Source organism: Saccostrea cucullata, unplaced genomic scaffold (genome assembly GCF_032062105.1).
Source record: "Saccostrea cucullata isolate Sc308-1 unplaced genomic scaffold, CSIRO_AGI_Scuc_v1 ctg4008, whole genome shotgun sequence".
Taxonomy (NCBI): Eukaryota; Metazoa; Mollusca; class Bivalvia; order Ostreida; family Ostreidae; genus Saccostrea; species Saccostrea cuccullata.
In genome coordinates this window covers 28,001-54,794 of record NW_026938265.1, presented here as the reverse complement: position 1 = coordinate 54,794, position 26,794 = coordinate 28,001, and the positions used below count along the sequence as shown (strand labels likewise).

The 26,794-nt window shown below is 34.9% G+C and overlaps 1 long non-coding RNA gene across 1 annotated transcript; it reads right to left on the bottom strand.

The window, feature by feature from the left end:
* Positions 1–1,422: 1,422 nt before the first annotated feature.
* On the bottom strand, positions 1,423–26,794 carry LOC134249869 (uncharacterized). Its single transcript, XR_009988382.1, has 4 exons — positions 26,650–26,794; positions 3,534–3,590; positions 3,095–3,229; positions 1,423–2,873 (listed from the first exon to the last, which is right to left on the bottom strand). It is a non-coding gene; the product is annotated as an uncharacterized LOC134249869 (long non-coding RNA).

Sequence of the window (26,794 nt, the reverse complement as noted above, 5' to 3'; positions counted from 1 at the left end):
GAATTTTCTCCATACATCAGGTTGGGACCAATCGCCCAAATGGGATATAATAGTCCGTTTGGGATATAATATCCCAAATGGGATATAAATATACAGTGCAAAAATTGAAAATTTTTATTTTGGCTATAAATATCATAAATCCGCATCAGAACACTTAAAAAGGAATAACTTTTGGTTGACAAGTTTTCATGTATGCCAGTTGTTTAGGAGATTGATCCCTCGGAAGTTCCTTAACTTCTTGGGGATCAATCTTACAAACAGTAGGATTGCAGAAAAACTTGCTTACCAAAAGTTATTCCTTTTTAAGTGTTTTGATGCGGATTTATGATATCTATTGCCAAAATAAAAATTTTCAATTTTTGCACTGTAAATTTATAGCCCATTTGGGATATTATATCTCAAACGGACTATTATGTCCCATTTGGGCGATTGGTCCCAACCTGTACATACATGTCAGTGATTGATTATAGTTCACTGCATGCATCGCTATGAAATTGACATTACTTGTTTGGCGAAGATTTGACAGTTGCTGTGGTTTGTTTCTGCCTAAAAGCAATTCTTCTTGGTTTATGCATAATGAATCCATTACTTTGTGTTTCACTGTTGACAACACCGCATGTTTCATCTATTTTTAAAGCGTTTTAAAGGTCAGGGTCATATTTTAGAGGTAACTATACTACTCGTCCCCTGAGCGAACCGGTCTACAAAATGGAGGTTTAGTTTTTTGTGTAGTACGTCATCAAAAAGTGGTGTAATGAGCCTCCTTAAAAATTAAACTGAACTAGTAGATAACTAAATATCTTTTTCGACAGACTATAAAATAAAATGAAATTGAGATTTTGAGATCTTTTTTCTGCCAATTCTCATGAGATATAGATAATTCCTAATTGCTGTAACAGCTTTCTATATTAAACTGGTTAATATTTTATTTGATGTGTGTACACTCATTACTCCAAAGGCCCGAATGGTTTTATGCCAATAATTTATGACACTATCTTGAATGCCATTTTTAAAACTTAGCAAAACCCTACTTTAAGAAAAGTAAGCTCAAGGACAAAGAAAAGGTAAAAAATGGTGATGTAGTTAAATGGTTCTCATCAGTATTTATTAACAAGTGAAGTTTGGTAAAACCATCTTGAACAGTATGCTTAAAACTGAGCTAAACACTAATTTAAGAGAAATGGGGTCAAGGTCAAATTCAAGGTAATAAAATGTTGACACAGTTGCATAGCTCTCATTAATATCTATCAGCACACGAAGTGTGATGAAAATATCACTGAGAGTTTCTTTGAAACTGACCTTTGAACTGAGCTAAATGCAAAGTGTGACAGAACAACAGAAGACGGACATGACAAACACTATATGGCCCCTCAATATTCCTGGCCGTGCATAAAATTCACTTCTTTTTGACAAAACAAATCCTTTTTCCTCTAAAGTTTGCTTTATTGATAACTTTAAAAATGCATCATCATCCAATATTTAATTTAACAGAATGAATGAATCATATGTGTTTAAGATATCATTACTGAAAAGATAATTTTAGAACATACAACTTTTCCATAAACTTTAAAAATTGAGAAAAATAATGTCTCAGAGCAAGGGAATTTCTCGCCTTGCAGCTCTAAATATAAACATATATATACATATAAATATGTAATATGACAAAATATTCAGGACATAAATATCAAAACTATAATATGCTACAACATAATCAAAAATTAATTTAAGGAATCACTGCCTAGTTAGTAGAGTATGCCAGGGCATCAACGAAACTTGGAAACGTGGGATTTATGCATAATGGGTTTAGTATTTCCTTATATTTCCAATTCATTGTAAAATAAAATAGTAAATTTAGATTATAAGAAAATGTAGAATAATGGATTTAAATTACAAGAGGCCTCCCATTTTAATTTCAATAGTTTCTGTCAACTGACATCAAAATCAAAGACAGACTCACAACATTTACATGCGTTAAGCCCTCTTAAGCTCCTGACCTATTGCTTGGTGAAATTTACATTCCGGTAGAATGATCAAATAATCAACTTGACTAACTTTCAAAGAGACATCACAGAGAAAACAAATAGAACTTGAAGTGTTTAGCGATATATTGTTGTTTAATAAAAATAAATTTAACAATGTTATAGTTACAATGTTTATAATAAAAACACATTGGATCATGGGGACTGTCAACAGACGTACAATATGATAAATAGATAGTCTACAATATTGATGACATTGGGAGAAACATGTTTGTAACACATAAGGAGCAATCAAAGAAATAACAAGTGCACAACTAGTAAATTAAAAACATATAGGAAATAAAAAAAATACTAGTAAATAAACATTAACACCCTTGAGAAAACTTGGGGGGTTATAGGTTAAATATGGACAATATTAATGACATTAATCAAGTTAATGCATGTCAGTAAAGTACTATACCATTGATATATTTCATTTACAAATATCTCAAGAGACTGACCAACTTTCTGATGTTGGCATGTCTACATTAGTCGTATTGAAAATACCTTTTAAAATTTCTTTGTTCACTAAGGTCAATGCCATCTAAATACATAAACCTACGGATGAGTTCCAGGTGATGTCCTGTATGCCATAATTTTCTTTCGTTGATGTAATGGATGTGATTGATATTCCCTCTTCGTTCCTTCGTTGATGGCACCAAGATTCTTGGTACAAGAGCAAAGTCAACACCTAAATTAGTGTTAGATGCAACTGAGAACAATAATACATATATCTAATTAATTTTGACATGATTTTTTCTGATCACCTATTTTTCGTGGTTCAATGTTACTGTAATAACAGTGTTCTTTCACAATCCAAGATAGCTTTTACATGATTAGGACCAGTCTCCATGCCTGAAAAAAAATATAAAATACCAGAGGAGAGGTTAGCTGGCTGAGAACATGAGTACAATAACCAAACTCTGATATATTTCAGTTATATTAGTGATGATTATACAAGTATATACTAAATATGAAGTGATCTAAAAAATTGTTAACATTCAGAAGGCAGTAATATATCATCACAATCCCTATTGTAAAGATAAATTAACCTGTTAGGCATTACTGTTACTTACTCTGATGTCACAATTGTTCCCTTTTCAGTTCCCTTGATGATTTTCCCTCCTGTGAAAGTAATTCCTGAGAAAAGGCTTTGGATTTGGGCACTTCAACACTAATCGAGTTGTTAATAATAATGGTTTAGATTTTTCCTAGAAAAGAAATTTTCTTTTTTTAAAAGGGTACATTGACAGTTGTGGTACATTATACACCTGTACATTACATTATACACCTGTACATTCCATCATAATCTGATCATGTTCATTGAAATCATTTTGATAATGAAGCTATTATTATAGCATAAAATTATGGGAAACTGTAAAAATAGAAAAACTTTGTCCAAGCTTCTCTGTTTAATTGCATAGCGGTATACAGAAACCATTTACAATTTATCAACACTGAAACTATTCTAAATAACAGGTTAATATGTAAATAATTATAGGAAATAAGACATACATTTTTAAAAGTATCCTCCATGCTCAACTTCATGAATTCAACTTCTGAATCAGCAATCTATAAATATAAAAGAAACATAATTATGAAGGATAATTTATTTAACATATATTACAGAGAGAGAGAGAGAGAGCTCATGTAAGCACATTTTACATTTTATGCAGTAGTGAATGGAACAAGCACAAACAAGAGTCCAGGGACAACATTGCTCACCTGAGCACTTTGCCTTTGTAAAAGCAAAATTCATTTCAGTTGAATTGTGGCCCCACCCTACCTCCTGGGGTCATGAATTAAACAAACTTGAATTTACTGAGGATGCTTTCACATCAGTTTTATCTTTCCTTGTGCAGTGGTTCTTGAGAAGAAATTTTTTAAAGATTTTTCCTATGTATTCCTATGTTAAACTTTGATCTCCAATCGTGGCCCCACCGTACCCTTGGGGGTCATGATTTGAACAAACTTGAATCTGCACTACCTGATGATGCTTCCACACCAGTTTCATCTCAGATATTTAAATGTTACTATTTTGGAGGAGCAAGAGTACATAATCATGAAATTTAATTTAATATACTGAGAAGAAAAAAAAGAAGAGACCTATGCCCTGTTCACATGATCGACAAGTTCATACCTGTTTACCCTTATCGTCGTCTCTCAGTATTTTTGATCAGATTTGTCCGTGAGATTTAATATTTGCCAGTAAGAATTGATCTTACGTATATAATTAGAAAACAATTGCTTTTTTGGTTACTAAAATATGGTTAAATATCATGCTCTTTGTCATGATATATCATAGCATTTTTGGCAACTCGAAATCGCCGATGTGCTTGAAATCTCTTTTTTTACAGTGATTAAAGGATGTGAAACTGACAGAGATCATAAGGATGATTCGATTGATTGTTAAATGTCTTTCTCAATATTTTAACTCATAAAGATGTCACCACCTGCTTGTGAAGAGCTGCAAATTTTATCCTTTACACAGCACTCAAGGCCATAAAACAGGGAGAAGTCTGTTTCGTGCAAACACCTACTGTGACACAGTTTGTACGGTCTGATTTGAAGGACGCACAAATGGGATTTGAACCCTCGACGTATGGAGAAGTCCTTACTGTGCAACTCTTAGAGCAGACGTTCTAACCACTGCGCCATGCGGGCGACCAAACCATCACAATTAATTGTCAATGATTGTTGCTGTTTTAAGCCGGCATTCTTTCAGCCATATTTCAGCAGATTATAATGCGACCAACTGCTAAATTCAATACGAACATATTTCCGTCTTTTCATAATAGCAAAACATGAGACGTATTTTGGATTAAAAATCCGTAAAAAATACGGCGAAATTGAAGAGTAAAAAGCTCTGCAAGTTTAATTAGTAGTAAATCAAAACAAAGTAAATTAATGCAAATCAAACTAATGCAAATTATATTGCATTCAGAGTGAAGTAATCTAATGCGAATTAAAATTCTACTTCTACGCTCAAGTGTTAGTAAGGCTATTATGATGTCATTTGCAAATCAGGTCACCTTATGCAGGAGCAGAGGTATTTGACATAATGTTACTAAGTCTATACATACATTTCTGTGATTTAATAACACAATTTTCCTTAATTTTTCACTCAAAAATAGCACAAATACTTAAAGCTTACAACTGACATGTGGCATTTGACCTAATTTTGCAGTTCAAAAAATTTAATTCAAATTAGTTTCACTTAGTGTTCACATGCAACTAATACAAGTAATTTAATGTGCAGTAAATAAATTCAAATTAAATTAATTTGCATTTCACTCCTCATGTGAACACGGTTCAAATTTAATTTTATTTTTAATTTTAATTTGATTTCATAATAAATCATGGATGCTACTGTTTAAATTACTTGTCTCAAAATATGAGTGATTATGGGTAAATTACACTCATTATACAAATGACAATTTCCTTGAAAGAAACAATAGTAGATGCAAAGCTTCATTAACAGGTACTGTTTTGATCCTGCTAGTTTTTAAAGTAATATAGTCAGACCTCATTATGTGGAATACTAGGGGGCCAAGTAAAAAAAATTATCTCTGGAACAGAGAGACAGAGAAGTTTAGACCTTTATCTTACTTCCATAGTCATGGTTTTTGAGATCGGTGTTCTACGATACTGAAGTTCAAATGTAATTACTTCACTCTTTTACATGAGTCTTAACCATTTTTTTAGGTTTGGAGACAAACTGTGTAGTTTTTGCACACAATAGCATTGCAGTTTTGAATTCATGTTCATGTAGGCTTTCCATCAGCTACTATGCTTATTACAAAGGTCAGGGATAGAGAAATGGCTTCCTTATAAGAGTAATTTGTTTTATCTCTTAAATTAACAATATATTTTAAAGTCACAAAGAACGAGAATCACTTCGCTGTGTCAATTGAAAATCTGTTATTTGGGTACTGCAAGCAGCATTATTATTACTATCAACAGAATATTTATTTCTTATACAGTTTTACAATAATTGCCTCATGATAACTGTAATAAGTCGGAAGTAGTGACACATCAATAAGATACTCTTGAAGGCCATACACATAAACATGATCAATGATTGTCCTTCCCTCTGTTGTTGGGAAAGTAACAAGTTGTTTAAATCCATGATCATTCAAGAATTTTTGAATTGGTCCAGTGTCATCTACAGCATTTTCATTGAAGTCCCCCAGTATAATACAATTTTCGCATTCTCGTTTGATGAAATTTGTAAGCTGCTCAAGCGACGATATGAATAAGTCTTTTATCAAAGAGCTGGGTCTATATACTGTCAAAACTGAGATGTTTTCTTGAAAAACAAAAGCAACAACTTCAATATTTGGGACACGAATATCAATTTGTCTTGCTTCTTCGTCATCATGGATATATGTGCCAACTCCGCCTCCATTCGAGTTTTGAATCTTGGAATAAAGCTCATTAGATTTGTCATATGAATTCTTTCTCAATGTGTGCATGAACCTAAAGCCTTGCAGTGAGAATTGAACTGATGATGGTTCTTGCAACCAGGTCTCCGTCAAACAAATAACATTTGCTTTTTGAAATCGTGTATCTGATATCATCTCCTTGAAATTTGCTGGTAATCCTTGAATATTGTGCAATACAATTCTCTTGCAGTCAGGTTCAGCCAAGTTTGTGGTAATTTCAAGAAGTTTTGGCATGTCACAAACTGCATTTTTAACATCTGGGTCTGCATATATTTTTCTCCGAAGTAAATTTTGTACGTCACCTTGGGATGTTTCAAGATGTAATCCTTGTTTTGATGTTACCCGACTAAGAGCTACATATGCTTGTCCTGGTGAAAATACTTTGTCTAGATTCACGACAATTTCATTTGTTGTCATACCTTGCACTTTGTGTGCTGTGCAGGCCCATGATAATTGCAAAGGAAACTGATGTCTCACAACACTTTTAACATGCTTTTCATTTATCTCTTCATCTACTCTTTCAATGAGCACCATGATTCTGCCAGAGTTAATTTTCCTTCCACTTTTCTTCCCAACATCTTTGTTATCAAAAATAACTCCAATGCTGTTAACTTCTTTCTGCGCTCTGTTTGCATATTGGATATCCGATACGAATCCCATTACCCCATTTACAAGTCCGTCATCTACGTCAATATTTCGAGTCAGCATAACACGTGCATTATGTGCTAAAATTATTGACATTGGTAGTCCTTCTGCTTTTTTCTTTGCAATGGGATTCTCTCGCAGGTTTAACTTTCCTGAAGTTTGATCTTTTTGATAATCCTTTGCATTTATTTCAACAAGCTCCTGACATTTTGTGGTTAGCATTGAAAGGTTGTACTTGTTTACTTCTTCATTGGTTGCATATACATGAAGTGCATCTTCTGATCCTTCACTGACACACTCTAATAACATTTCTGCCACATTTGGTTCTAAATTCTCTTTGCTTGTTCTCACCCGTAATCTATTCAAAGCTTCTGCAAAAGTGGCATCTTCACGTTGTCGCATAATTTCATGTAATTCAACAACCTTGAATAGCTCCTTCCAGTAATCTACAGGATAAGTTGAACAGTCATTGTAGAGTCGCTCATTTTTTTTCTGTTTGACAGGAGGTAGCTGATAAAAATCTCCTACAGCAATAACTGACACACCTCCAAATGGGAGTTTGCATTTCTTAATTTGTACAAGACGTTCATGAACATAATACAGTAAGCGTTTGTACACCATTGATATTTCATCAATGATCAATATTTGCAAATCTTCCAACTTCACTCTGATGGAACTAAGGCGTTGTTCTTGTAGAGGTTCATAAGGGATTGGTAAGTACTTTGTGAGGGCAAATGCATGATGCAGTGTGGTTCCTCCTATATTGAATGCTGCAGTACCAGTCAATGCAGTTAAGAGAACTGAGATACTTTCAGGGTTGGTTAAAGTTCTTGAAAATAATCTGCTTGCTTCATACTGAACAGTATTAATCAAGTGACTTTTCCCTGTTCCAGCACCTCCTGTTACAAATATATGAAATGCTTTAGGTTTTTCTCCATGGCATTTCTGTAGGCACCATTCTCGTACAAAATAGAATATCTCACTCTGAGTTGCATTTAAAGTACGGAGCAATGGCAACATTTTTTGGCGTGAATGAGCTGTATTCTGGATCTGGTACAAAAGATCTGCATTATGTTCAATATCTTGCAAATCTGGAACATCTTCTGCTTCCTCTTTGTTTTGCAACACCTGAGATTTTCTTTTCATGCAGTTTTCTCTGCTCTCTTCAGTCTGGGGACATAGTAAAGCCCAGGCATCTTCAGGTTCTCCTATAATCTCATAAGTTTCTTGTGCTTGGTCAATTACATCTTCATTCTTGCAGTAGATCTGCCGGTTCATATCAACAATTTCCCTCACCATCTTCACTTTTTTATCCGATTTCAAACGTACACATCCACTTTCATAAAAAGTCTGAAACAATTCATACTTTGGTGGTTTAAGTTGGTCTTCTTTCCAGTAAGGAAGAAAAAGCTGAAGTGTAGATTGGTAGAATTTTTCAGGCATTTTCTCTTTGTTGAATCTAGGAAATCTAATAATAGCTGGCTTTGTCCTTGTTCTTTTTTGAATATAACCTTTTCCATTTTGCAATTCAAAGATTCCCTCTCGAAGGTTTGAAGGAACTTGTGATTTTGCTAGGACTCTGTAATCAGCGCAGAATGTTGCAAGGCACATTTCAGCAAATTCCTGCAATTTAGGACGGTTCTCATATCTTTCTACAATATTGGTCATCCAAATATCATCTTCATCATCATCTCCAGCCATTTCTTTGCTTTTGTTCATTTGATGCAAGGGTTTACTAAGTCTTGTTGGATTTTCTCCGACAGGAATAAATGTAACCTTCCTAGAGCATTCCTTCATTTTGAGATTACACACTCGATAGACTGCCTCTTGTGCGCTTACTTCTCTATGATGCAAGTATGCAGATCCAATTTTTTTCATTGTTTGTCGTGCACTTAGATTTCCTTCCTCTGCTTCAATTTTTGTCTGTTTTAATAGCATGCCCATTTCTCGTTCTGACTTTGAGATGTATGAAATAATGTACACAATGCAACTGAATGGGTCCAACACATACTGAATGTCTAAATTAGCATCCCATGATTTTAAGAGACAAGGGTTGTACTGATTAGTCCATGCTTCAGAAGGTTCTCTTTGTAAAACAATGGTCTGTTTTGTGGTTACAATGTTGTATGCATCTTCAAATAATTCTTGAGAGATTCCAAGTTTGTAAAATATCTCTGTTGAAGACAAGTTTTGAGTTGGATCTTGAACATTTTCCCATACTTTTTGCAAGATTGCCTTTGCATCATTTCTTTTTAATACCAAGTTTCCATTGCTTACATTTTCTGTGTCCTCTTCAAAATTTCTAGGCTTGGCTAAGAAAGTTTTTTTGGATGGTGGCCTGGGGAAATTAAATCGACAATCGGTACCTTTCTTCCTGCAGGATTGTGAATGCTTTTTACTGTGTTGTTGTACATCTTGGACAATTTTATGCAGTTCTGCATCTTGGCTTTCTGAGGGTATTTCACATGTGACATATCTATCAATGAACTCACATACAGCATCTTCACCATCTTCATCCAATTTGGGTGCTCCCTCTATCCAAAACAAACAATGCATGTGGGGTGAGCCTCTTTGCTGAAACTCTACTCTCTGGAAATAATCAATCACTTTTCCAATGGGTTCTGATGGTGACATAATTACATCATGTAGAAAAACATGAAATCTATGTTCAAACATCCGTGCCACTGTCACAGGATTACTTCTTAAAACTTCACTTTTCTCTGTCCAGTCTAGGTCTTCTGCATGTCTGTCATCGCACTGTTGGCGTAAGATTGCTTCTATTGTTGTATTCCATCTGAACTCAGCAGCAGAAAAAGAACAGAACCAAGTTGGAATACCTATTTGTCGTAACATGGCAAAGAGATCCTTTTGTGCTGCTTGCCAGTATGAGGGTGTTCCCCGTATAGGCTGCATAAATCGCAATGCATCATCATTTCTCAACAGTTTTGCCAATTTATCAACATCTTGTAATATTTCTGAGGTTATCTTTTGTCCTGATGTAGTTTTAGCTGAAGATTTTCTGACAGATATTTGAGTTTTCTCTATTACTTGATTGAGTTCAGACATGTACTGGCAGAAAAATAAATAATTTGAATCCTTGGCATATCTGTTGTCGGCATTCATCAGCCTATTGTGGAAGTATCTACTGAGAGTGATTTTGATATCCCTATTCTCATTCCATGAATTTTCTCCTGTTGGAAATAGATATGGAAATGTTTTAGCTTCATTTCCTTCATCCTGTAACATTTTTACTGGATTTTTTCCCTCCCCTGGAGCTAGATTGAACACATCATCAAAATAATGATCTAATACTTCCTGAACCACATCTATAGGTTGTAAGCAGGTGTCTAATGCAATGGAAGCTGCAGGTGGATCCTGATCATCAGTATCTTCAGTGTCAGACATTGGCTGTGATTCGTCTGCTTCTATCAAACAGTCATCTTCTGCAGACACTTCCCAGTTCTTATTTAATTCTGTGTCTCTATACCAGATGTTGTTTTCCATTAGGAAGTTCAATGCCTTGATCACATGGTGTGGATTTACAAACTGATATTCTTGATATCCTTTAAATGACAGCTTTCTTTTTAATTTAACTCTCAGAAGCATGGTAGAATCTGCTGTTCGTGGTAAGCTAGATGCTTTGTTTAAATCTGATGGTACACAAACAACTGGACCATGCACATTCTTTTGTCTTCCTTGAGGTAAGTTCATGACCTTCATGAATGGTATGTGTATGGAAATTAATTGCTTTTCTAAACTATTTAAAGTTTTGAGTTCCATGGGTACTGGTGGTACCTTCATTCGGTTTACAGCTGCTTCTGCAGGAATTTTCCCTGAGAGTACTTTTTGATGACACGTTCTGCAAATCCATAGGGATGACCTTGTGCATCCTTGATGACAATTCATAGTGCATTCATGTAAATAATCCTCTTGTACACACATCTTGACCAATTCTTTTACAGAGTCTCTGCTCTCATACGATTTGCTGTCAAAAGTACGCACCTGATTTTGAAATAATGTGCGTTGACAACAGCAACAAACATACTCTGGACTTTTACATGAATTTTGTTTAAACTTATTGATAACTTCAATTTCATTTTGCAGCTTCAAAAAAGCTTCCCTCTTTCTTTCTTTTACTTGATCTTTTTTTCTTTCTCTGAAATTTTTGTCACTTTTGTATTTTACCCTACAATTCTTCAGAAAAGCCTTCTTAAACTGAGGATTTCTGTATCGTTTAGTACTAGTGGCTTTCACTTTCTCTCTGTGCATTGCATTTATCTTATATTTCTCAGTACTTCTCTCCATAACATGTTGCTTATGTTTAGGATCAGTTTTGTACTTTTGTATGCTAGCCTCTTTTACATTTTCTCTATGTTGAAGGTTTGATTTGTACTTGTGAATGCTAGCCTCTTTTACAGTTTCTCTATGTTGAGGGATTGTTTTGTACTTGTGTATGCTAGCCTCTTTTACAGTTTCTCTATGTTGAGGGATTGTTTTGTACTTGTGTATGCTAGCCTCTTTTACAGTTTTTCTATGTTCAGGGTTAGTTTTGTACTTGTGAACACTAGCTTTTTTCACTGTTTCTCTATGTCCAGGATTTGTTTTGTATTTCTGTTTACTTGCTTCTTTTACCTTTTGTTGATGAGATGCACAAGTTTTATATCTTTGAATGCTTTCAAACTTTTTCTTTAACCGGTATTTTGGATTGAAAGAATACATCTTTTTGTTGATTTTCTTACTTCTCATTCTCACATTTTCTTTAAAATGCAGAGAGTCTTTATATTTTTCATAGTTTTGCTTTGCGCGATGAATTACTGTCTTCCTGAAGATCGGGTTATCTTTATATCTCTTCCTATTTCTTCCTAAAACCTTATTTCTTTCTTCAGAACATTTTTTGTATTTCCAGTTCTGTTTCTCAAGATATTCTCTGTATTTGTTCTTCTTCACTTCCCTTTTTCTAACATAAGACAGTGGAGTTGAAAAGCTGTTTAAACTAGCAGTATCTGTAAAGGGTGTTTTCTCCTGCTGTGATACAACTACATTATAATGATTTTCATTCATGTGGTGCAAATAAAATGAGCCTCTGTTAACATGGCATCCTGATTCTACTTGTTCTCCTGAGTATCGCAACCATTGTCCTTGGGTAAATGTGTAGATGTCAATTTGCAGCATGTGAGCAGTGGCTATAAGTTCTAATTCAGAAGCCCATCTTCCATTTTCAGACATTTTTGACATTTCAAGATAAGTACTTATTGCCTGTCTACTATCTCTTTGAAAGCCCTTAAAGAGCAATTCATTCGTCTTTAAATGTCTGCATACTGCTTGTCGAACTACATTGTGAAAATTTTCGGTATTTGAAATACAGTAAGAAATTGCCCTGAAAAAGCAATTCCCATCCGGAGCAATATCTTTCACAAGAACAGATTGTTCACCTATGAAATCAGCATGATATTTAGCTCCAACCTCTGAAAATTCAATACCAAGTTTATGACAAATATTCTTCTTAATCTCCATATTAACAGTTGCAGAGAAAGGAGGAAGTTCATTCCCTATGCTCTCCTTTTCAGTGTACAGGTAACATAAATCATCTGAATTGCTACCATCTTTCCCACCACACTGTGGCAATTTCTTCTCTACATCCAGAGCAGGCAGATCAACTTCACATTTATCACTTGGCGACAGTGTTTCTTTTGTTGTAGAATCACATTTGTTAACAATAATCTGTTTTAATGAACAATGCACACCAGTAATCTCACAATCAACAACAGCTGAGTAACCCATTGACAATGCTAATGACCAAATGTGATCATAAATTTCTTGAAATGTCTGATAAAGCAACCTTGTACTTTTTCCAGTTACAGTCATAAGTCCTTGTGAAGATCTTGAGTGTGGATCAAATGTGAAGAATCCATTGTCAGTTTTCCCAACTACAAAAGCATTTCCACCAAAACACACAATACACCCATTGGTATCTCCAAGTGATAACTGCAATGCATCTCTAAGTGAATAAGCAGAGAAATCATCATAGCATACTTCTGCATCTGATAAATTTATTACACTTGCAATTGATTCATTTGCTTCAAATTCAAACATTCTACCAAAACACTCAAAATACTGAGGCAGCTCACTCACTAACAGATACCTGCTTTTGATTGTAGAACTGCATTGCAAGTAGGTGTATAACTCATCTCCTGTTGCTAAAACTTTGTTTATGTCTGCTCTTTGCCAGTACTTTGCATTTTTAATGTTGTGATATGCAATACCAGATAAACAATTTGCAACACACTGTGTTCCTGCATTTTCACCAAAAATCATTTCTCCCTGGTGAAATGAACCTTGAACTACACTTAAGCTGCTCGAAATTTGTTCATTTTCATATCTGATATTTTCCTTTTCTTCATCATTTCTGTCATGGTCAATATGCTCACATTTTTGATTTACATGATTCTCAAACATGTGTTCACAATTTACATATTTCTTTTTGTTCCATTGTTTCTCATTTTGTTTTCTTTGGTTTTCATGTTTCAAATTTTCTAGAGTTTGATAATTATTCTCTTTTTTCATATTTTCATGTATCTCACTCTTTTGTTTCTGAATTTCATATCTTTTATTTTCAACTTCCTCAAGTATCTCAATTTCATGTCTTTGCTTATTTTGATCTTGGTTATCATATTCAATCTCTAGTTTCTCATGATATTCGTTCAAAATTTCTTTAGTATTCGTTTGAAACTCAGTTTTAAATTCAGTCAAGAAGCCCTCATCTTTTTTTAGTACTCTACTGGTCTCCTCCGCCCTGGAGGTATCCAGCTGCGCCTGACCTGCTGGGCTAGGCTTAAAGCCATCATCATGCCCAGGTACCCTCGGTGGAGTACAAACCCACGGTGGGGAGTCAGGGGACGGTGCCTTGTCCTCGTTGCGGACAAACAGACGACTTCCCCGAGGAGATGGCAACCTCGGGGCATTTGAGTGCATTTTCACTCGAGGTGAGGCCTGCACCCTGGCCAAGGGTTTTTCCTCAAGAGGAGGTAACCCTATAAAACCTTGCCCCAAAAGAGTTTGGGGAGAAGCTGTCTCATCAACTGCACAGTGACTGGGAGTAGCATCTGACTTCTCATCTAAAGACACATCAGATAAAGACTGGGATGCCTTTTGTCTCTCCTCCCTTTTTCTAAGTTTGGCCTTCATACGTTTGTCTCGGCCAGTAAGACTCTTTCTTTTTGGCATCTGTAAAACATAAAGCAAGAGACACATGATGATTTATCGGACAAGACTCATAGGCAATAATGCTTAATTGACTGGAAACTCTCTATAACATATTCTTTCATCAAATATTGGAAACTATGTGGATGAAGCATCTCATATAAAGTATCTGGTTCTATTGAATCATGTATAGCCACATACAAGTAATGTAACAAGAATCATACGGGACACAAAACTTGTCTAACTAACTTTGCTGTTTTTCATAACAGAGGCCCCATTCTTTTCCATGGTGTAATTATGTCAACAAAGCGATATTAAACATGCTTAATCAAAGATATCAACTCAATGAGCGTTGTCTTTGGGTTTTAGTAATGCAGACTTGACATTATACAAACTAATAATCTAGTAGAGTACATCTCAAGATGTATCATGTATGCAATTTTGATCTGATAGGGCTTGCAGTTACCTGGGAATAGACTTATCCAAAAATTTCAAACTAGTCACTCATCTATACAAGTGGTCCAAGGACCTTGATTCACTTTTCTGATAAATTATACAAAGTATATCACTTCTATTTGAAGCCTCTAAGTATCCTTTATCTATTTAGGCAAGAGGCCCATGGGCCTTATAGGTCACCTGAATATTGTGTAACAACTTTCAAACAATTAACTTGGGTTCATGTTTAAACCAGAGGCCATGAAATTCACAGTTCACAATTTTGAAAGAGGCACAATTGCTAATCAGAATTAAAAATCCAGAAGCAGAGAAATAGATTTTCAAAGATAAATGCATTTTCACAATATAATCAACATAGCCCCACCCTTACACCAGAACCCCTGACCCTGAGGTCATACAATTCACAATACTGGAAGAGACACTATTACTCATCATAACTATGTACTAACGGGTAAACTTCGGTATCTCGACATTGGATATGTCGACAACCTGGGATATGTCTACATCCATCCGCAATCCCGGCATTATTTACTATATAAATGATTTACAAAAACTCGGATATGTCGACCTCGGTTAGGTGGACTACCCTGCTTATCTTGATGTATATTCACAGTCCCAAGAGCAAAATTTACCTGGTATATGTCGACATCAGGGCAATTTCCTGCTCTACTTAACATAATTGGTAGTCAGCTGGTCACGTCATGCACAATGACTCAATGTATCTCGACGTGACATCAGAAATTCACCAATGTTTTGACTATACATACCACTTCTGTAGAAATGTGTTTGTAGAGGAAACCCAAGCCCCCTCGGAGTCACTGAGATGTTAATTGTTTAACATTGTTTAATGTTCAGCTGGTTAACATGTGCAGCTTGGGTAATAACATTGATAAATCTGATTGACTCTGCGTAAATGTACATCCATTTATTTATGTCGAAATCTAGCATAAATTAAATTTTTTTTCAAACAAGAGGCTCATGGGCCACATCGCTCACCCGAGCATTGTGGCTAGGAAAAAGTATTGAAATTCCTATATATTTCAATATAAAACTTTACGACATGCTCGGCCATTATGACATGCCCTATATTCAATGCATGTGTTACATCATTGAGTTTGTTTTAATACGCATATGCTTTTAAATTTTTATTTAAAAATGAAATGAAAAAAAATATAAATCACGATGAAATAAAAATGAATTGTAGTGAAGTAACTTTAAAAATATGCACTAATTTTATTATCTGTATGGTGAAAGTCGACTTTATATCATTGATTTTCTAAGTTTTACAGAACGCATTATGTATTCTTTTCTGACAAAGCAAGTTGCACGTGGAATGCTGGATTAGAAGATTTCCATAACAAGAGGCCCATGGGCCACATCGCTCACCTGAGTAACTTGGGTGATGCAGATCTTTACCATATTCCCCCTCTTGCTATACCTATCATGCCCAACAACCCCCTTCCTTTTTTTATTTTAAAACTTTAAAATGTACACTACCCAAGGATGCTTCCACATAAGCTTCAGCTTTCCTGGCCTTGTGGTTCTTGAGAAGAAGATTTTTAAAGATTTGTTCAATATATTTCTATGTAAAACTTGGGATTCCCTATTGTGGCCCCGCCTTACCCCCAGGGTCATTTTTTTAACAATTTAATATCTACACTACCCAAGGATGCTTCCATATAAGTTTAAGCTTTCCTGGCCCACTGGTTCTTGAGAAAAAGATTTTTAAAGATTTGTACTATATATTTCTATGTAAAACTTGGATTCCCTATTGTGGCCCCGCCCTACCCCCCGTGGGTCATGATTTTAACAATTTAATATCTACACTACCCAAGGATGCTTTCACATAAGTTTCAGCTTTCCTGGCCAAGTGGTTCTTGAGAAGAAGATTTTTTAGTGACCCCACCCTATTTTTGTCTTTTGTTGATTATCTCCCCTTGTAAGGGAACTTGGCCCTTCATTTTAAAAATTTAAACTCCCCTTTACCCAAGGATGCTTTGTACCAAGTTTGGTTTAAATTGGCCCATTGGTTCTTGAGAAGAGGGACGGATGACAGACAAAATTAATGTGATCAGAAAAGCTCACTTGAGCCTTCGGCTCAGGTGAGCTAAAAATGGGAAGCATTTCATGAATTACATTTGTGAATAATTTCTCAGATTTTCTTATTAATATACTGACACGCAAAAGAAACTCAACAAGCAGTAATCTACAAATGTTTGATTTTTTTATCTAATGATTTTCAAAAGCGAATAAAGTAAGGATAAACTCACTTTTCAGAACATAAGAGATTTGATAAAAATTTTAAAATGTTTATCTGTTTACTTTACAAAGTAAAATATGCCTGTTAAAACACCCCCTCCCAGTCATTCGAGTAAAATGTGCAAGACTGCCCTAAACAAAAATTGCAGCTTAATTTCTACAATACAATAGGTTCATTAATATCAAGATCTGAGCGAAGGAATTATTCTTTGCCATTTTAAAATGCCATTTTTTCAGAAGATTAGGTCGAATTTTCTCTAACTTAGAGCAGTACAGTCACCCTTAGACTTCCGGTACAAGAACTGTCCTTAATGCATATGATATGTAAGACCCTGTTGAGGCGTAATGTAGTGACATTTTGCATCAGCAGCTCTCCAACACATAAATTTACATTGAAATTTTCCAGCTAGAGCAATGGAAATGTGTACATAAGCCATTTTCAAGTAGCCTTAGCATCGTTATGCTAAACGAAAGGAGAGTTTATTTTTTTAAATATTGCTGCATTACTTATGATGAACAGTGAAAAACTCTTAAAATCCATAATATTGCCAAATGTTTTGTTAAACATGCAATTTTCGATTTCTGTTAAGCAGACTCAAACTTGATTTCAAGTTATGGAATGGAAATCGTTCAACCGTTAAATTACCGATGTTTACCAAATTGAAGATATTCATAATTTAAAGATACAAAATTATTTACTTTACATATTTTTCCCCCTAAAAGGGTGTTGCATTTCTTTTGCGTGTCAGTATATAAAGGGATAACTGAAACAAACGAGCTACAGTCTATTGAAGACATGAACCTAGTTACACACGTGTATGTTTTTACTACGCAGTAAATTAAAGACATAGTCTCAACTCTAATATCTCGACACCTCCGATATCTCGACATTTTTCGACTGTCCTGCCGATGTCAAGATAAAGAAAGTTTACCTGTAGTTAGATTATTTTATACGCAGAAGCAGAGAAGAAGATTTTCAAGGAATAAATGCATTTTCACTATATAATCAATAGAGCCCCGCCCTAACACAAAAACACAAGAACTTCTGGCCCTTGGGCCATAAAATTCACAATTTTGGAAGAAGCACTCTTGCTTATTATAACTATGTACTTAGTTAGTTTATTTAATATCCAGGAGCAGAGAAGAAGATTTTTTAAGAAATAATGCATTTTCACTAGTGTTGGCAAATCGGACGATTTTTAGAAACCGGTTACTCGCTTCATCTTCCGATCGAGTACCCGGTTACTCGGATGATTTTTCGTAAAGTATCCACATCTTTTATTCATCTTATACTTTACTTATTGGTAGTAGTGATACACAAATATACTATGTATATAGACATTATATTTACAATACACACATGTTATATTGTGAACGAATATTGATTTTAGATTAAAGAAAATAAGAAATTTGACACACGAAGAAGACAAAAAAAGTACGTAAGGGTTGCCCGCAACCCTGTGTCTCGCCTGCTGTCGCTGTGGTTAGTAAGAAATGATTGTCTGATAAACTGAAGCATTTATTGACATTTCAGAAGGAATAACTCAAAAATACAATAATAAAGAAATGGAACAGCTGACTTAATATCTAATCCCTTGGCGATTATATTGGCATTTATATATATATACATATACCCTGTAAATTCACAAATTATTGTGATGTTTTTATTATTGCGAATATTGCAACGTGTTATGAGTCGCAATAATTTGAACTTGCATTTTGAAATCAAATCCACTGTATATGTATCAAGTCATTCATGCAGAAAATGTAGGTGAAGATTACCTAATCATGGTACTGATATTGTTGGTTACCCATGATGTGTAGACTGACAAATTATCATGCCACTATAAGTTATAGTTGCTGAGATATGGACCTCCACCATAAATTTATGCAAAGTCACTCATGCGGAAAAATGTAGGTCAAGATGACCTAATTCTGGTACAGGCGTTTGTGGTTACCCATGATGTATCCACTGACAAATTATCATGCCACTATAAGTTATAGTTGCTGAGATATGGACCTCCACCATAAATTTATGCAAAGTCACTCATGCGGAAAAATGTAGGTCAAGATGACCTAATTCTGGTACAGGCGTTTGTGGTTACCCATGATGTATCCACTGACTAACTATCATGCCACTATAAGTTATAGTTGCTGAAATATGAACCTCCATTATCAATTTAACCAAAGTCATTCATGCAGAAAAATGTAGGTCAAAATGACCTAATTCTGGTACTGATGTTGTTGGTTACTTATAACCTGTACAATGACAAATCATCATGCCATTATAAGTTATAGATGCTGAGATATGGACCTCCACCAAAAATTTAACCAAAGTCACTCATGCAGAAAAATGTAGGTCAAGATGACCTAATTCTGGTACTGACGTTTGTGGTTACCCATGATGTATCCACTGACTAATTATCATATCCCTATAACTTATAGTTGCTGGAATATAGGTCTTCACCATAAATTATCATGAAAAAACTAAGTCCAACTTAAGGAAAAAATACGGAAAAATTTGAATTTTTTTTTTCAAAATCATACTTGGGATATAAATTTTTATCCATACTGAATATTGTGTCCAAATTTCAAGAAGACTGAATAAAATTTGAGAAAGTTATTGCAGTTTATAAAACTTTGACATTTGGGTTAACCAAAAGTTGGACGCCGACGACGACGACGACGGAATCTATGGTCGCTATGTCTCGCTTCGCGACATTCGTCGCAGGCGAGACAAAAATGACATCGTTCATCGCCGTGTCACAATAGCTTTCCTTATATTTTCCATTTCAGCTATATTTTCCATATGTCGCTATCATGGAGAATAATAATCATCTACATACTCCGTAATTATAGGTTAATTTGTTAAGATTTTGAATCAACTGTTCTTTCTTACAGTTACACCCCAAGCTTAATTTGTTTGAGGTGGCACCTCGTTAAGTTAAATTATAAAATGAGGTTATCATAACTCAGGCCTTCAAAAGTATACCCCCAAGCAATCAAAGCTATTAATTATATAAACTGTGAAAACTGTGAAAACTAATCAAAACAATTTGATCCACTACAACCATGTATTAGATCAAGTCTAACGGTATCTAAAATTAGGGAAATGTGTATTACTAAGTATATAAATTTATAAACTAGAAAACAGTCATTTTAAATGCATTTACTAAGTTTTTTTTCATGCGAGTAACCGGGTAGCAGTTTTACTAACCGATACTCGCATCGTTCGACGGTTAAACGGTTAACCGGGTACTCGTTGCCAACACTAATTTTCACTATATAATCTATATAGCCCTGCCCTAGAACCCCTGACCCAGGGGCCATGAATTTCACAATTTTGGTAGAGGACTCAATGCTCAATACATTCATGCCACAGTTTGCCTGCTTGATGTCCCTGAGTAAAGAAGAAGATTTCTAAAGATTGCAATAATGTTAGTGGTTTTGGCCCCACCTCCAAGATCCCAGGGGGCAGGGACCATGAAATTCACAATTTATGTTCCCCTTCACACATAGATGCTGAATACCAAATTTGGTTGAAATTGGTTCAGTGGTTTAATTAAGAGAAGAAGCTGAAAATGTTCAAATGTTATCACACGACGGACGTTGGACAATGAACTACAGACGACATCGGTTGAAAATGGATAGTAACTCAGGTAACCTAATAAAGCCTCCCAAGATGCATCAACCAACAAAGTTTGATGACTATAAGTAGATTAGTACCTGGAAACATTTAAATATAGCCATAAAATTTCAAGTAGGTGAGTGACCTACATTTAAGTTGACATACTTTGAGGACCATACATGCCTCAACTGATAAAGTTTGGGTATTTCTAAGCCAACGATTACCTAAAAATGTTTAAACACAGTCATGGTGACCTACTTTTCAGTCAGCTTACGCTTTGGACCCAAGATGCATCAACTGACAAAGTTTGAATATATTCTCAGCCAATTTGAAATCAAAATTATTTAAAGAAACCATCTCTAAAGTATGCTACAGTGACCTACTTTTCAGTCATCTTACTCCAAGGACCCAAGATAAATAAAATAACAAAGCTTGATGACTGTAAGTCAATTTGTACCCGAAATATAGAGCCAAAGTAAGTAGTTTTTCCTTACGTAGCGGGTTTGAATCTCATTGAGGGACGTGGAGACTGGCCATTCGGATGAGACCATATATCGCGAGGTCACGTGTCACAGTAGATGCTTGCATGAAAAAGACCACTCCCTGCTCAAATTACGCGATAAATAATTCCAGGCATATATTAAGGATTCTACAGTACTTGCATATGCTTAAATATACCACTGCATCTTTCTTTCTTTTCCATACAAATTTACTACATGTATCATGTTAACGAATTTGGTACATGCCACACCAATGTCAACGTCTTATCACTGTGAACTGAAATCACTATCATAATAATGCTTCTTATTTGAAGGTTTCAAACGAAACTCAAATCCCGACACCCAAACACATGGAGGAAGCTTGTAACAGAAAATAAAAAAAGATGGATTGTTATTTTATTTTTCCTTTTAAATGTGCCATTTTTTCAGCATGTGCAACAAGAGGCCCATGGGCCACATCACTCACATGAGCACTGTGGCTAGGAAAAAAGCAAAAATCAGTTTACTACTGAAAAGTTTTAACCAAGAAGTGGTCACAACCAATCCTTAAAGGGTCTGGGGAGAGGGTATGATTTGAACAAACTTGAATCTACACTAACTTGGGGTGCTTGCATATTCCTTTGACTGCCTGTGGATATATTGCCCTTTACATTTGAACTTAACATTGTGACAAATCATGTCTTTGCCGTCTTCAAAAAAAAATTTACCTATATATTCCTTCGTAAAACTGTGGTCTTCCATAGTGGCCCCACCCTACTTCAGAGGTCATGATTTGGTCAAACTTAAAACAACACAATCTGAGGATGCCTTCATATAAATATGACTGATCATCAGTTTGCTGTTCTTGAGATTTTTAAATAATTTTTCTATATATTTCAATGTAAAACTTGGATATCACAGTGGCCCCACCTTAAGAATCCCCAGGGGTCATGATTTGAACAAAATTGAATTTACACTACCTGAGGATGTTTCCATATGAATATGACCAATCATGAATTTGCTATACTTGAGAAGAAGATTTTTAAAGCATTATCCTATATATTTCTATATAAAACTTCGAACACCCATTTTGACCCTGCACTATCCACGGGGAGTCATAATTTGAACAAACGTAAATCTACATTACCCAAGAATGCTTTCATTTAAATATGACTTATCATGACTCTGCTATTCTTGAAAGAAGATTTTTTAAACAATTTTCCTATATATTTCTATGAAAAACTAAAATTGATTAGCTATTGAGGCCCTGCCCTTCCCCCTTGGAATCATGATTTGAACAAACAGTAAATACAAACAATCATGTCTTTGCTGTTCTTGAGAAGATGATTTTTAAAAGAGTTTTTCTATACATTTCCAAGTAAAAAATTGATCGGTCATTGATGGCCCCAACCTACCCCATGGGTCATGCTTTTAACAAATTTGAATATACACTACCTGAGGATGTTACCACGTAAGTTTCAACTTTCTTGCATCAGTTCTTGCATCAGTGGCTCTTAAAATTTTTTAAAATTTGCTTTTTTTCACTATTTCTAAATTATCTCCCTTAAAAGAGGTTGCGGTCCATCATCTGAACAAATTTGAATCCCCTTCACTCAAGGATGCTTTGTAGCAAGTTTGGTTAAAATTGGCACCATGGTTCTTGAGAAAAATTAATTTTTTTAAGGGCACTGCCACTGATGGAAGGATAAAACCAATGAATGAAATTGTCTCTAAGCAATATATGCAACTTGTTTACTGTTCTTATCAGTTATGAAAGACAACGATCACACTTTCATGTTAAATATTCTACAGATATTGACAGTCAATACAGACTATGTGTCCATGCTTTCTTTAAGGGCAAATACTCATGACAATAATACAGTAGTTTTGCACAGAAAACAGCATCCTATTTGTTATTTCATTTTAAAAAAAAACACAAAACTGCAATTCGGGTTATATTATTTCATATTAAATTAAGACACATATCACGAACGACGACGAAAACAACAACGACAATGACTACAAGGACGACAGACAACGGACAATATTTTGATCAGAAAAGCTCACTTGAGCCTTCGGCTCAGGTGAGCTAAAAAGTAGAGAAAGAACGTCTTAGAAATAAAACATGATGTCCGTGTTCTTCACACAGCAGTTATGATTGTCTCCTTTAGTTCTACTTGTAAACTCTCGTATCAAACATATTATAAATAATTCAAACACAAAGTAAAAAAAATTAGTTTTTAAAAAAATTTTGTCAGATGTTAACCAAAAACTTTATAAATGTAATATATCAAATACTGTACTAAGAAATTAGAGAGACAACACCACGAGCGTTTGATTGTAATCTCTTGATTTATTCCAAGTTTTAAAAATTATGAAAAATAAGGCTCATAAGCAATTACAAATTGCCAAGATAGCTAAAATTCACGTAATATAGCTTAATTAATCAAGAGATGTGCTGCACCTTCATGTAACACAACCTGAGGAATGAAACTGAAAGAATAATCATGGCCATTAGGAAATTCTGAATAGCTACTTGAACTTCATTTCTAATCACCAGCAGAGACATATGTCTCTGTCACCAGGGATGTGTTTCCAACGAAATCTTCTGATGTAAATGGTAAGTGTGTAATAGACCACTTTTAATGCAGACTTTCCAGACACAAAACAGTGATAATTTATTTTATCCTCAGACCTGGTATTACTATTATAGGCCTTTTCTTTTTCCGAGACGATTGGTGGTTTGAAAAATTGTGTATTTTATGTATCTTACGAAAAAACTACAACTAAACCGTTTGACAGATTTTTAAAGGTAAAAACGGAAATCGGCAGGAATGGGTACTCGGCAATAATGGGTACTCGCACGTTAAGGTCATTGGTAAACGCTGGGTTTCCGGAGAAAAAAGGTTTATATCTAGGTTTTTTCATTTATAAAAAAAAATCATTGAGAGTGATCTCCCATATGGAATTCTCTAGGCGGTGAAAACCAATAAAGCGTGTGTTACAGACTGAGAGGTAAACAAAAGCATGTGTCAGTCATGTGTGTTTTTATCTGATATCAGTCTTCACGAAAACTCACTGGTCCGAAGACCGAGGCCAGTGAATTTTGATGTTGTGTCAGTGAAAATAAAAATTCAAAAAGTCCGATGGGCTTGTTGATTTTAAAAATCATACACAGTCAATACCTGGTATATATTTTAACTGACTTACTTGCTTAAATTTCATTAATATATAAAATAAAAAGAACAAACACGTTGTTGAATCGTATTATTATAACCTGGATGTATTACGTAACAACAGGAACTAGCTAGTAAGTTAGTAACTATTAACTAAGTACGTAAAATGTGCGAATTTCCAACGAACAACTTACCGAAACGCGACAAAGGACGAAAAATGGCGGCATTTCAAAAGTTGAAGTGCGTAAACATGTATTAATTTACAGTTATATAAATGGATATATATATATATTATTTTATTTTTTCATGGGGCCAGTAAAAATTCTGGTGGGCCAGTACATTTTGAAAGTTCACTGGTCCGACTGGCCAGTTAGTTTGAAAAGTTTTCGTGAAGACTGTGATATATTCAACTCTAGAATAATAAAAGAAAAGCAGCGATGGACTTGTTTACATTGTACCGAGGGGGGGGGGGGGGGGGCAGTCAGTCAACCTTTAGAATAAGTACATGCAAAGATGTGAAATAATTATGATGAAAGTGGTGATAGCTAGGTAGACTGAATTAGAACGATTCTATAGGTTATGTGAAGGAGGCACCATTAAAAGTTAATAATAAATCCTTGCAAAAGTGTTTAATGACAGTTCCTTTCAAATAAAGTAAATTATAGTATAGAGACAAACAACCAACCTTTTGATCATTATGAATAATATTTAAATGTTAAGGGAAGTAACTCAAAATCAAAGAACAGTGCTGGTATTTCTGTGTTTTGTTTCTTTATTTGCAATTTCAGCCAAAGTATATGTTTGTCATATGTTTCATTAAACATATTGATTTCACAAAATCTTTAAAGGAAGGCTCGGTTGATCAGGTTGGGCACACACCGCCAAATGGTCATTTAACCCCCGTTTGGTGGTCATTCGCCCATATCGGCGTCTTTATTAACCACCAAATGGTGGTCTTTTTTATTCAAATCCAATTTTCATTGAAATAAAGCAAAAGCGCATTTACTTAGGCATTGGGGAATTTTGATTAACATATTCATCGCACATTTAATACAATTTAGTCAATTTTCCATGTGGAATTTCTGTGGAACTTCGTAAAAACGAAACCCACAGCTGTTCGTGACGGCCGAACTATTACCTCAAACAATACGAAATATTATTTTGTTGTGTATAGTTCGGTAAAAAATACATATAAACAAGAGGTGTTAGTCTAGAGAAGTTACTTTTCAAACGATCTTTCGATCTGCGTCTATATAAATATTGATCAAATCCCGTTAAACACGAGCTCATCGAATCTTATTCGTATGGTGGGCACTTACTGCTATAATATTCATTTTTCTTACATTTGAATGTAATATTTATTCTTTATTTTCTTTTAGGATGAAGTTACGATTTCTGTGCGACCCTTTGTGGTTAAGTATGCATATCTATGTTGTATCTACCATATTTATTAAATATTTTTGAATAAAAATTTTACAAAGTGACATTTGCAATTATTCCTGTTTTTATTCCAAGATTATGGTTTTCGAGTGATTATTTTAACATGAATTCACTGCATATCGCTTTTGTATAAAGAATAAAGCAGTTGCTTACGAAATAAACTAAATAAAAGCGAATTCTTATCCTTCCTCTTATTTTACTTTTTGAAAATTAACACTTATGAGCCTTCGTAGTGAATTCAGTCTTTTGACCCAAGTTTGGAAAAAATCGTCATTTTTGATTGGTTTAGATAATTGATCGGTTGCCCGGATGACAGAAAATATGAAGTGATCAACACGATTGATAGGCTCAACTACGCGCAAGACGGAGGGAATTTTTCTTTTTAAGTAAGAACAGAAAACGTTTCACTTGTTTACATAGGTGACGATTTTGTCAATTATTTGAACGACACTGCGCAAAGAAGTCCGCGTTGAAATTTTAATTTTTTTTGTTCAGAGTACAGATAAATATCTCTATTTTATTCCCCGTGAGTTGAAATTATGCGCCATTTCACGTCATTCCAGAGAAGTGAACAGAACGATTTTTATCTCCCATTTGGTGGTTAATAAAGACGCCGATATGGGCGAATGACCACCAAACGGGGGTTAAATGACCATTTGGCGGTGTGTGCCCAACCTGTTGATGGGTAAGAAAGACCTGAATTGAACATTAAACCTGTTCAAAAGTTCTTGAAAAATTCTAAACAAAATCCAGAAACGTTGCCAATGTCCTTAAAAACTTCTAATTACAGACGAACGGAATGTGGCCCATTTCTAATTCTAAGCTGTTAGTATTTTTTTTTCAAGATGGCGCAACATTCAAACATTAACACGACACATACTTTATCTACAAAACAATACTTACACTGATGAAAAACCACTGTTAAAACACGACGAACTTCTGCTTTTCTTTCTTAAGACTTTACTGGTGGATCTCTGACTAGGCCTGTAAAAGCTGTGATCTGGAATACCGCTTCTGGGAGTTCTACCGTAACTTCTACGTTGTAGTG